At 54.4% G+C, this 10,995-nt stretch overlaps 1 pseudogene; it reads left to right on the top strand.

Moving 5' to 3' along the window:
* Positions 1-1,881: 1,881 nt before the first annotated feature.
* On the top strand, positions 1,882-9,638 carry LOC136551073 (protein NRT1/ PTR FAMILY 2.11-like; annotated as a pseudogene).
* The last annotated feature ends 1,357 nt before the right edge of the window (positions 9,639-10,995 follow it).

Below are 10,995 nucleotides of genomic sequence, written 5' to 3'. Positions count from 1 at the left end.
GCACCTCTGGCTCCGCGGCAACATCCAACACCTTGAAAACTCAACAATTAAATGAAGAGTACGCTTGACACTAGAAGGATCAAAGCAACCAATGACCAAAGGCTATAAGGAGCATATCTAAGCCTTCAAAAACGCAATGAGATGAGCTTATTGACTAGGAGCAACTTGTGATCTAGATCCATACTTAACTTGTGATCTAGATCCATACTTAGACAAAAAATGACTTCCCTAGTGATTTGAAACAGGATCTTGACTAGAGGATATCCATCCAACAATGGCGACAACGATAGATCTACCACTTGCTCTCACTTCAAGAAAACCTGATCATCAACCATAGGTAAAGGGTTTATCGTCCCCGCCGTCCTCAACGATGGAGATAGTTAGAGGTGGGAGCTAACGATGATGGAGGACGAGCGGAATGCTGATGAGGACTAGTGTAGGAGCTCCCTGTGAGGGGAGGTGGTGATGGCAACAACCAACATTTAGGCAACTACCAAAGATCAGGATCTAAGTGGGTACCCCAGCGATGGTGGGTCCAACATCTCCAATATCTATATATCACCACCCTCTACGTAGCGACAAAAATGGTATGCCCTAGATCTAAATCTCGAGGGCCACCTAGCGGTGGCATGACCATCTCCCACACGTCGTTGGTGATGATGGGCAACTGGTGTAGTGTATTAGGATCTAGAGAAGGGCGCACTGAAGATCTAAGCTACCAAGGATTCACACCATCGGACGAGGGGTGAGACAGGGGTTGTGCACGGGGTGGTGACTAGAAGGTGAGGCTTGAGGCATTGGAGATGGCCTATGCACAAGAGATGTAGCTAGGTTCATCGGTGGTGACTATGGCGGCGGCGAGGACAGGGCGAGTGGAAACCCCAAGAGCACTTGCTACATCACCATCTCATAGCTAAGGTCCTCCATCCCGGTTCTGAGTTTATCCTAAGTGAACTATCATAGGTTTGATGAATGTCTATATAGAATAGTATTAACATCTACTACATAAAAATGATAAATTATAAAAAATATATCTCATAATATATATAATGATGTTCATTTGATATTATAAATATTATTATTGTTATTTCCTATAAATTTGGTCAAATTTAGAATAACTTACGACAAACTTATAATTCATTATATTTTAGTACAGAGGTAGTAGTCAATTATAAGAAACTCTAAGTTGAGTTTTAATATTTGCAACCAGAAATGCCACTTCATTTCAAATTATAAGTTATTTGGGTTTCTTTATTCTATACGTCGAGCATTATAACTTTGATGAAGTTTATAGAAATATGCAGTGACGTCTCCAATACCAAATAAATGCAATCTCAAGACATATTGGCCCCGTTCGCTGGTCTGACACTTGGCTGAAACTGGCTGAAAAATACTGTTCCGGCTGAATTGTTGTGAGAGAAAAACACTGTTCTGGCTGAAAAAAGAAGCCAAACAAGCCGAATATGGGGTAAGCCGAACAGGGGCATTGTATGGTGGATTAAATGAAACTAGTTTGGTGTTGTAGATGTTGGTCCATATTTATCTAGACTCACTGAAAATTAGATAAGTTTAACTTAAAACAAAACCAAAACCACTCTAGGCGTGTTATAGTATGTACCGTTGTTTCTCATTTATTGTTGTCGCTGAAAACTACTGTCGTTGGATTTTGTTGAGAAAAAAGAAATCTCCCAACAGAATAACAGAAAAGAGTCTTAACAGAAATCTTGTTGAACGAGTTTCGGCAGCAGCGCCAACGCCCACACAGCACACAAACCCTCCAGTTTTTGTTGGTCCCACCTGTCAGTCCTCTGTATAAGTGCCGAAACGCGGACTCCAGGTCCCGTCCCGTCTACAGCGACAGATTCCTTGGCGCGCTGAGCCGCTGACGCGCTCTCCTCGGACGGTCAACCAATTCAACACCGCCTCCGCCCGCCACGTGTGTCGCGCCGCAAGAACTGCGGCGATGGCGCGCCCCTCCGTCCCCCGCACCGGTGAACACGCCACGGCGCCCGCCGGCGGCGACACCATTCTCGCGGTCCACGATGACGGCACCGTCCACTGCGACTCGTTGGACGCCACCGCGACGCGGGACGCCGCCGGGCGGGAGGTCCGGTACCGGGGGTGGAAGGCGATGCCGTTCGTGATCGGGAACGAGACGTTCGAGAAGCTGGGCAGCATCGGCACCGCGGCGAACCTGATGGTGTACCTCACCTCCGTCTTCCACATGACCAACGTCCGCGCCGCCGTGGCGCTCAACGTGTTCGGCGGCACCACCAACCTCGCCACCGTCTTCGGCGCGTTCGCCTCCGACCTCTGCCTCGGCCGCTACGCCACCGTTGGCTTCGGCTGCGTCGCGACACTCATCGTACGTAAGAAACTGGCATCGCCAACGAACTTGATCTGCAGTTAGCTGCGGGCGGCTGAATCTTGATTTTTGGTGTGGGAACTCTTTCTGATCTCGATCTCGACGGCAGGGCATGATCATCCTGACGCTGAAGGCCGGCGTGCCGGCGCTGCACCGGCCGGCGTGCAGCGCCGGGGCGGGCGGGCAGCAGTGCGCGGGCGCGACAGAGGAGCACCTCGCGGTGCTGTCGCTGTCGTTCTTGTTCATCGTGGTGGGCGCGGGCGGCATCCGGCCGTGCAGCCTGCCGTTCGGCGCCGACCAGTTCTACCCGCGCACGGGTCCGGCCGCCGCGGGATCAACAGCTTCTTCAACTGGTACTACTTCATCCTGACCATCGCCGTCGTGGGCTCGTCGACGGGGATCATCTACGTGCAGAGCAACGTGAGCTGGTGCGTCGGGTTCGTCATCCCCCCCGCGCTCATGTTCGCCTCCTGCGTGCTCTTCTTCGCCGGCGCGGGGCTCTACGTCCGCGTGCGCCCCGAGGGGATCCCCTTGGCCAGCGTCTTCCGCGTCGCCGTCGCGGCGGTCCGCAAGCGGCGCGCCCCGGAGCCAGAAGACCCCGCGGCCATGGGCGGATACAGAGGGTATTCCCCGTATTCCCAGGAATACCCAACTATTTTAGCACACTTCTATGTATATATGTGTATATACTTGTATATGTATATGTATAATGCCATATTTTGTAGTATTTTCACTCATTGAAGCCCAAAACAGTAAAAAACAGCCTCTCAAATTGGCTCATATTTTGTAGTATTTTCACTCATTGCAGTTAAAAACAACTGATTTTTTTATTGACATGGAAGTAGGAATACCCAAGTTTGGAATCCTGGCTCCGCCACTGCCCGCGGCGTCCCTCTTCAGGACGCGCCACGCAAGCTCGCTCTTGTCGAGGCTCCCCTACACCGACCAGTTCAGGTTCCTCGACAAGGCCGCCGTGGTGGTGGACTCCGACAGCGAGGTCGACGACACCAGCGGCGGCCCCAAGGACCCGTGGCGGCTGTGCAGCCTGCAGCAGGTGGAGGAGGCCAAGTGCGTCCTCCGCATAATGCCGGCGTGGGGCACCTGCATCTGTCAGTCGCAAGAAGCGAGGAACGCCGACGGCGGGCTCTAGCGAACGTCGGGGCGGACGAGAGCACAACGATGGACAAGAACAGGAACGCAGTGGAGTTTTGTTGCTGCCTGGAAGCGCAGCTTTTCTGAGATTGTATTCTTCCTTTTATTGAATTACAGAGCAGAGCTATGCAAGCCATGGCTCCGACGATCGCGTGAAGTGCGCACGTCCATCCCCATGCGCCGCAATCACCGGCCATAGCTTGCATGCCCAGGTTCATGGCGAGCGATTCTCGTCCACGACCTCCTACGCACACGGCAACCACATGTCGGTCCTCGTGTGCATGCAAAGGCTAAAAATAAACATGCTCTATCTATGGATTACACAGGATTACTAACAAATTCTCCTCCTAATCCTTGTGTAAACCCTATACATCAATGACTCCAATTCTGGAGCGCAGTTCGCAAAAGCATTCACGCCCCAGAGCTTTGGTAAGAATGTCCGCCAGCTACTCCGTTGTCCCAATGGACTGAAGTCTCACCCTGTCCTCCTCCACGCATTCACGAATGAAATGATAACGAACATCGATGTGCTTACTGCGATCATGGAAGACAGGGTTCCTGCTGAGCGCGATGGCGGACTGGTTGTCGATTCTCAAGGTGATGGCGCTGGCCTCCTCGCTCTTGAGCTCAGCAAGTAGCCATGCCAGCCAAACTCCCTGGCAGGCTCCTGTTGTCGCCGCGATGTACTCAGCTTCGCACGAAGACAGCGCCACGATCTTCTGTTTTTGTGACTGCTAGGTGATGGTGTTGTCGCCAAGGAAGAAGAGGACGCCGGTGGTACTCTTGCGCGTGTCAATGTCCCCGGCTAAGTCGCTGTCACTGTAGCCGACGAGCTGCGCATCCTTCTTCTTCTTGTAGAAGCAACCGTAGTGCAGGGTACCAGCGACATATCGCAGCACCCGTTTCACGACCGCCAGGTGTTCGGTGGTTGGGTTCTCCATGAACCGGCTGATGTAGCCCACCGAATACGCAAGGTCAGGTCTCGTGTTCACCAAATATCGCAGAGAGCCCACCACACTGCGATACATGGTTGAGTCGATGGAAGGAGCCGAGCTCACCATGCTCAGTTTCAGACGAGGTTCCATCGGGGTTGCGCTGGGGTTGCAACCTGTCAGCCTAGCAGTCTCCAAGATCTTGGCCGCGTAAGAGCTTTGACAGATGGTGATGCCGACCTCAGTCTGGGACACCTCCAGACCAAGGTAGTAGTGGACCAAACCCAAGTTGCTCATCTTGAATGTGGCTTTCATCTGATTCTTGAAGGTGTCGTGTCGACTTGGTTGCCGCCGGCGATGATGAGGTCATCGACATAAACCCCGATCACCAGTCGGCGAGCTCCAATCCCGCGCAGGTAGACTGCGTGCTCGGAGGCGCTCCTCCAAAACCCAAGTCCGATGAGGGACTCGTCGAGTTTGGCATACCATGCCCGCGGAGCCTGACGTAGTTCGTAGAGAGCCTTGACGAGACGAAGAACCTTGTTCTCATGCCCACGGAGGATGAATCCGGGAGGCTGCTCGACGTACACCTCTTCTTGAAGCACCCCATTCAGGAACGCGGACTTCACGTCCATGTGATGGACCGCCCAACCTTGACAGGCAGTGTGAGCGAGCAAGAGTCGAACAGACTCTAGGCACGTGACGGGGGCGAAGACTTCGTCGAAATCGACGCCCTGACGTTGCACGTACCCCTTTGCGACAAGGCGTGCCTTGTGCTTGGTGACGATGCCGGCGGCGTCCTTCTTAGCCTTGTACACCCACTTGAGGCCGATCGGCCTGATGTGCGCCGGTGGCTCCACCATCTTCCACGTGCCACTGGCTTCGATGGAGGTCATCTCGTCGAGCATGGCCAGGCGCCAACACTCGTGGCGCATCGCCTCCTCGAGGGATGCTGGCTCGACATCACTTGCCAGCAGCAGGTGCTCCTCCAAATCACGATGGGCGAGCCTAGGTGTCAGGGCTTCCCCGAGCACATTGTCGAGGCGGCAAAATCGGAGGGGAGCGTCATCGTCGTGATCGGCGTCGAGGAAGTCACGGGCCTCGGCTCCGGGCAAGGAGGCAAATTCGACGTGGGGCTGCGCCGTGGGGCTCGATGCTGGAGAGGGGCCGGTAGCAGCTGGAGAACCAGCCGCGAACCAGTCTACGGTTGGGGTCACGGGCACGCTCGACGAAGCAGGTGACGGGGAGCCTGACGCAGAGCCTGATGCAGGAGTGTACGCCGTAGTCGTACTGGTGGTGGTGATCACGGAGGGCTCCTGGTGTTCTAGCTCCTCGACGGTGAAGTCATTCGGCTCGGCTGGATCTGCTGCAGACCATGCCCACTCTGCTGCTTCGCCAAAGATGACGTCGCGGCTGATGTGGACACGTCGCGTCAGGGGATCAAAGACCCGGTAGGCCTTGGACCCCGGCTCATAGCCGATGAACACCATGCGTCGACTGTGGTCGTCGAGTTTCTTCTGGTGCAGCGTGTTCACCTTCATGTGGGCGATGCACCCGAACGTCCTGAGGTGCTAGACCGACGGCGTGCGCCCGTTCTAGAGCTCGTAGGGGGTGCGCCCGTCGATCGCCTTGCAGGAAGACCTATTCAGCAGGTAAACCGCCATTGTCACCGCCCCCCCAGAACACACCAGGAAGAGACTTGGCCTTCAGCATGCTCCTGGCCGTGCCCACCATGGTTTGGTTGCGGCGCTCGACGACGCCGTTCTATTGAGGAGTGTACGGTGCCGTGAGCTACCTGCGAACACCGAGTTTGGCGCAGTAGTTGACGAAGTCAGCGGCGGCAAACTCTCCGCCACGATCGGTGCGCAGCATCAACAACTTCTTCCCACTCTTGCGTTCTGCAGCAGCCTGAATGTTCTTGATGGCGGTGGCCGCGGCGTCTTTGGATGGCAGCAGGGAGATCCACATGAAGCGTGAGTAGTCGTCGACAAGTAGAAGGAAATACTTGTTACCACTCGGGGTCATCGGTGTAATGGGGCCGCAGATGTCTCCATGAAGAAGTTGCAGCGGCTCCGTGGAACGCGAGAGCGCCTTCTGAGGGAAGGGTGCCCTCCTCTGCTTCCCAGCGAGGCAGGCATCGCAGACCTGCTGCACCTGGTCGATGACTGGCAGCCCACGCACCAGCTCCTCGTGCCCCATCTTGCGCAGTGCGGCGAAGTGGATGTGGCCGAAACGCTGGTGCCACCTCTAGGCGTCGTCGTCCGTGCACGCCGCCAGGCACACCGGGCGCGCGATAGTGACGCCGAGGGTGTACAGCCAACCCGGGCTTCGAGGGATCTTGGCGAGGAGGCGGCGGTCTTCATCACGCACCCGCATCACGCCATTCTCCACCAGCACCCGGTACCCGCCTTCGTCGAGCTAGCCGACGGAGATGATGTTGGCGGTGAGGCGAGGGAGATAGTAGACGTTGGGAATCGACCGGTGCTCGCCGTTCTTGCAGTGGAAGAGCACCGTGCCGGCGCCCTCGATGCGGGTGATGGAGCCGTCCCCGAAGTGGACGGAGCCAGTGATGCCGATGTCGAGGTCGGCGAAGGTGGCGCGGGATCCGGACATATGATTGGACGCCCCAGTGTCCAGGATCCAACGCGAGGGATCCCGGTCCGCCGCATCGTCGAGATCGGCGGTGACCTTCTTCTCCAGGATGTGGAGCTCCACCGTGGCCGGAGGGGAACAGATGGCCTCCTCCTAGGCCACATCGATGGCCAGCATCAAAGTAGCCTCCTCCTCTTCTCGGGCCACATGGGCCTGATGGGCTGGCTCCTTCTTCTTCTTGTTGCGGCAATCACGAGCCCAATGGCCCTTTTTGCCACAACGCGGACACGGTTCGTCAGGCGGAGGCCCACGGCTGGAGCTGGAGCCGCCGGAGCTCCCTGACCCGCCGGAGCCGTGGCCGCGGCCTCTGCCGCGGAACTTGCCACGACCACCAGAGCTGGAGCCGCCCCGGCCGGACTCTTGGTCCTTCTTCTTGTACCTCTCCACCCACTGTTCCTCAGTGAGGAGCAGTTTCCCGCTCGCAGTATGCGTTAGAACGGACTCAACACCGTCGGCGACCTTCAATCTCCCTGTGACCTCCTCAATTGACAGTTGCGAGATATCGAGAAGGGTCTCAATCGAGATTACCAACTGCTTGTAGCGTGGTCGAACGACGCGGAGGTACTTGGCCACCACCTTGTCGTCGGGTTCAGGGTCGCCGAGTGTTGCCAGACGTTGCACCATGCCGGTGAGGCGTAGGGCAAAGTCCTCGATGGCCTCGTCGTTGCGGAGAGTGAGGTTCTCGTACTCCGCCCGGAGGTTTTGGGCGGTTGCCTTCAGCACACGATCGTCGCTGATGCGGAGGGTCTTGATGGCCTCCCAAGCCTCCCTGGCGGTGTCCTTAGTCGCGAGCGCGGGCACCATCTCCGCCGGTACCGCGCTGCAAATTGCGTCGAGGGCGCTCCGGTCGTCGTCGAAGTCGCCGTCGTCGAACTCGATGGCGTCCCAGAGGTGACGGGCTTGCAGTTTCAGCTTCATGCGGAGGGACCACTCATGGTAGTTTGTCTGCATGAGCTGCGGCCAGTTCCCGGAGCCTCCTCCCTCGCGTATGATGTGCTCGATGACGGCCTCTCGTGGACGGCGTGCGTCGCGGGTGTGTGAGCGCCGTTCACCGCGGGTGCGCGATCGGCGAGGAAGAGGAGAGCAACTCGGGGAAGGCGCACGTGGCGGCGTCTTGACACCTGAACCGCTGCTGCCGTCGTTCTTCTTCTTGGACGGGGAACGTCCACGAGGTCTCGGTGGAGATGCCATGGCGACAACGAGGTCCCTCGTAAGTTAGCTCTGATGCCACTTGTCAGTCGCAAGAAGCGAGGAACGCCGACGGCGGGCTCTAGCGGACGGCGGGCTCACAACGATGGACAAGAACAGGAACGCAGTGGAGTTTTGTTGCTGCCCGGAAGCGCAGCTTTTCTGAGATTGTATTCTTCCTTTTATTGAATTACAGAGCAGAGCTATGCAAGCCATGGCTCCGACGATCGCGTGAAGTGCGCACGTCCATCCCCATGCGCCGCAATCACCGGCCATAGCCAGGTTCATGGCGAGCGATTCTCGTCCACGACCTCCTACGCACACGGCAACCACATGTCCATGCAAAGGCTAAAAATAAACATGCTCTATCTATGGATTACACAGGATTACTAACAGCATCGTCTACTACGTCGCGTTCGCGCAGACCAACCTACGTCGTCCTGCAGGCGGCGCAGGTCAACCGCCGCCTCTGCCCCGGAGGCGGCTTCGAGATGCCGCCGGCGTCGTTCACCATCTTCCCCATGCTGGCGCTCGCCGTGTGGATCCCGCTCTACGACCGCCTCGTGGTGCCGCGGCTGCGCAGGCTCACCGGCGTCGAGGGCGGCGTCACGTGCTCGAGCGCATGGGCGTGGGCATGGTACTCTCCGTCGTGGCCTAGCTCATCGCCGGCGTCGTGGAGCAGCGCCGGCGCGAGCTCGCCGTGCTCCACCAGGCGGAGGCGAACCGCGAGCTACTCTCAGTCACCCTCGTCTCGCCGGCGTCGGCGTTCTGGCTGGTGCCGCAGCTGGCGGCGCTGGGCCTCTCGGAGGCGTTCAACCAGGTGAGCCAGATGGAGTTCTACTACAAGCAGTTCCCAGAGAACATGCGCAGCGTCGCCGGGTCGCTCCTCTTCACCGGTCTGGTGCTGTCCTTGTACCTCAGCGGGCTGCTGGTAGTCGTGGTGCACCGCGTGACGGCCGATCCCGTGCGGGGAGACGACGGGTGGCTCGCCGAGAACCTCAACAGGGGGAAGTTGGACTGGTTCTACTTCCTCATCGCCTTCATCGGTGCCGTCAGCTTCTTCGTGTTCCTCGCATGCGCGAAATGGTACAGGTACAAGGGACTGGATGATGGTGGACAAGGTGCAGACGGGATCCATCAATGGCAGCCAAGAACAGTGGAAGACTGGAAGTATATGACTGTCCTGAGGCTGAGGAAGGAAGAGTAGCACGTAGACGTAGCTGCTGATTAGGAGATCAACCTGCTGTTATCTTACTTATCTTCTCTCTCTAACAGAGTAGTAGTGGTACATATATACTACATACAGTAGAGGCAGATGGTACTAATGTGGCATGATCAATAAACCTGTATACTTTGCAGAGATTGTGGTGGCATCATTGGGAATTTAGTTCATGATTGCGTAACTATATATTTTCATGATATAGATGGTACTCCATCCGTTTTAAATTACAAGATGTTTTGATTTTTCTAGATAAGTTGCTTTTGTTATGCATCTAGATATGGTGTATATCTAGCTACACAGCAAAAATTATGTATAAAAAAAAGCCAAAATGTCTTATAATTTAGAATGGATGGAGTAAGATATATATGTGTTTTCTTTGCTACTCCTTGATCTTTTTGGCAACATATAATTTTGTCATTGTTGACCATTGGAAATTTTTTAAAATTATCTTTGTGTAAGTTGTACCTTTATTTGTACTAGTTGGTTGCCTAAGATTGTTGTTTAAAAATCCAGACACCTGAAATATAACAACTTCGTTTCTTTTCAATGATAAGATACATGGATGCATGATGTTGGAGTTTCTTTAATCTTTTACCAAGAGCCAGGGATGGATCAACATTTTGAAGAGGTACCAAAAGAAAGGGGTGGATCTACAATAGGGATGAACTCACATCGTTGGTATTGGTCTGACACTGATAGTGATAGCATAACAAGGTGACCCGTCCTGCCGTCCAACGGTTGCACTCTTCTCATTTGTTTGATTCCGATGTCTCATTCTAAAGTCAATGGCTTCATTAGCGATTATTATCACCGGAAATAGTTGTTCTACTATGACGGATTTGCGGATTAACGCTGCCGTGGCTTTACGCTATGTGTAGCGCTTGATACAATGGCTGAAATCCTATCCTACAATTCACTATTTAAAGGCTATTTGGGAATTGAGAGCGATGATTATTTCTCCAATTTTTTTTCCAGGGTGCTGTTCATGGGCCGTTTATGTTTTTTTACTTTGTTGTGCTCTGGAATTTAGCTCGGTCCAATGGCTAATCTCAGTTGCCGAGCACCGAGCTGCGGCGACCAAAGCAGGAAGAAAAAAGAGATCGCGTAACGTTTTCTAGCCATTTGATAGCTATAAAGGCTTAAAGCCCAACAAAATAAGCCCATTTTATGCCACTATCCTTACAGGCCCAAACTAAATCTGCGCCTTGATGGTGATTTGAATTGTGTCTATTGTCCACTTGTGTTAATTAAGAGGGCCCATCCCAATGGTACTCATGAGTCATGACGACGACGATTGGTGGTAGAAATACCAACAATTATTTGAAGGGTGACGTTCCTAAACAATGTATTTGTTGAAAGGTGTTATATTTTCCTATCGAATTTGCTTCACAAGTTCATATTAGTTGCGGCGGTGGTAACGAAAATTCAGAAATGTTACACAACAGAAGTAACAAAATTTCAGAAATGTCACCAACACAAGTTTT

The sequence above is a fragment of the Miscanthus floridulus genome, chromosome 4, assembly GCF_019320115.1.
Source record: "Miscanthus floridulus cultivar M001 chromosome 4, ASM1932011v1, whole genome shotgun sequence".
In the NCBI taxonomy this organism is placed as follows: domain Eukaryota; kingdom Viridiplantae; phylum Streptophyta; class Magnoliopsida; order Poales; family Poaceae; genus Miscanthus; species Miscanthus floridulus.
The sequence above is the reverse complement of the archived record's forward strand: the minus strand, read 5'-3'. Positions and strand labels throughout refer to the sequence as shown.